Source organism: Arachis ipaensis, chromosome B7 (genome assembly GCF_059453495.1).
Source record: "Arachis ipaensis isolate K30076 ecotype BB chromosome B7, ASM5945349v1, whole genome shotgun sequence".
NCBI classification, from domain to species: Eukaryota; Viridiplantae; Streptophyta; class Magnoliopsida; order Fabales; family Fabaceae; genus Arachis; species Arachis ipaensis.
This window is the reverse complement of record NC_142442.1, coordinates 52,635,001-52,637,500: the sequence shown is the minus strand read 5'-3', so window position 1 is coordinate 52,637,500 and position 2,500 is coordinate 52,635,001.

The following is a 2,500-nucleotide window of genomic DNA, read 5'->3' as shown; positions in this document are numbered from 1 at the left end:
AACGTGTTTCCCTTCTTGTTGGTCCTTCGGTGATCGGGGTTCGCAGCAGCCAGACGCCCGTGCTCGACCTTGGACCCGGGGCGGGGGACCCCGGCGGCACACCACAACCACAACGTGCTTGCTAGTGTGCCTAGGGGATGGCAAGGCAACGTGCATCTTGCTGGCATTGCGCCCAGCAAGCCTTTGGGCAACTCGAGTTTCAGCAGCACGACACCCCTCCCCACTATAATAGGCTGCCGAGCCATTACCAAAGTGCCACGGGTAGACGTCCTTTTCCTTGAGGAGACATACTCAAGGAAAGTGCTCTAGAGGTCGAATTTTGACGCCGTTTTTTGCAACAACCTCTAGAAAAATAAGATCTTTCCATCCTCCAAATTTGGTGAATTTACACCGTGCCGATTTTTTTTGACGATTTTTTTACCGCCCGGAATGCCGGAAATTCAAAAAAAATGAAAAACGGAGCAAACCTGCAATTTTTGACCTGGATTTTTTTGTGCAGCCTTCACATAATATTACCAAGGTTCCCTCAAAATTTCACGAAAAATGCACGAGCCAATTCTGAGATATGAAAATTTGGCTCCTCCGTTGCAACGCTCCGAGCCATCGTTGCAACGGCGGGTGCCTCCGTGGGGGGCGGGGGAGCCCGGCGGCACACCACAACCACAACGTGCTTGCTAGTGTGCCTAGGGGATGGCAAGGCAACGTGCATCTTGCTGGCATTGCGCCCAGCAAGCCTTTGGGCAACTCGAGTTTCAGCATCACGACACCCCTCCCCCCTATAATAGGCTGCCGAGCCATTACGAAAGTGCCACGGGTAGACGTCCTTTTCCGTGAGGAGACATACTAAAGGAAAGTGCTCTAGAGGTCGAATTTTGACGCCGTTTTTTGCAACAACCTCTAGAAAAATAAGATCTTTCCATCCTCCAAATTTGGTGAATTTACACCGTGCCGATTTTTTTTGACGATTTTTTTACCGCCCGGAATGCCGGAAATTCAAAAAAAATGAAAAACGGAGCAAACCTGCGATTTTTGACCTGGATTTTTTTGTGCAGCCTTCACATAATATTACCAAGGTTCCCTCAAAATTTCACGAAAAATGCACGAGCCAATTCTGAGATATGAAAATTTGGCTCCTCCGTTGCAACGCTCCGAGCCATCGTTGCAACGGCGGGTGCCTCCGTGGGGGGCGGGGGAGCCCGGCGGCACACCACAACCACAACGTGCTTGCTAGTGTGCCTAGGGGATGGCAAGGCAACGTGCATCTGGCTGGCATTGCGCCCAGCAAGCCTTTGGGCAACTCGAGTTTCAGCATCACGACTCCCCTCCCCCCTATAATAGGCTGCCGAGCCATTACCAAAGTGCCACGGGTAGACGTCCTTTTCCGTGAGGAGACATACTAAAGGAAAGTGCTCTAGAGGTCGAATTTTGACGCCGTTTTTTGCAACAACCTCTAGAAAAATAAGAACTTTCCATCCTCCAAATTTGGTGAATTTACACCGTGCCGATTTTTTTTGACGATTTTTTTACCGCCCGGAATGCCGGAAATTCAAAAAAAATGAAAAACGGAGAAAACCTGCGATTTTTGACCTGGATTTTTTTGTGCAGCCTTCACATAATATTACCAAGGTTCCCTCAAAATTTCACGAAAAATGCACGAGCCAATTCTGAGATATGAAAATTTGGCTCCTCCGTTGCAACGCTCCGAGCCATCGTTGCAACGACGGGTGCCTCCGTGGGGGGCGGGGGAGCCCGGCGGCACACCACAACCACAACGTGCTTGCTAGTGTGCCTAGGGGATGGCAAGGCAACGTGCATCTTGCTGGCATTGCGCCCAGCAAGCCTTTGGGCAACTCGAGTTTCAGCATCACGACACCCCTCCCCCCTATAATAGGCTGCCGAGCCATTACCAAGGTGCCACGGGTAGACGTCCTTTTCCGTGAGGAGACATACTCAAGGAAAGTGCTCTAGAGGTCGAATTTTGACGCCGTTTTTTGCAACAACCTCTAGAAAAATAAGATCTTTCCATCCCCCAAATTTGGTGAATTTACACCGTGCCGATTTTTTTTGCCGATTTTTTTACCGCCCGGAAAGCCGGAAATTCAAAAAAAATGAAAAACGGAGCAAACGTGCGATTTTTGACCTGGATTTTTTTGTGCAGCCTTCACATAATATTACCAATATTCCCTCAAAATTTTAGAAAAAATGCACGAGCCAATTATGAGATATGAAAATTTGGCTCCTCCGTTGCAACGCTCCGAGCCATCGTTGCAACGGCGGGTGCCTCCGTTGCAACGAAACCAGCCAACGATGCACCTAACCCAGCATCCGTTGCAACGCACCCTGCCTCCATTGCAACGCGCCCAGCCAACGTTGCACCGTCCCCAGCATCCGTTGCAACGCCCCCAGCCAACGTTGCAACGCGCCCTGCCTCCGTTGCAACGCTCCCAGCCAACGTTGCAACGCGCCCTGCCTCCGTTGCAACGTCACCAGCATCCGTTGC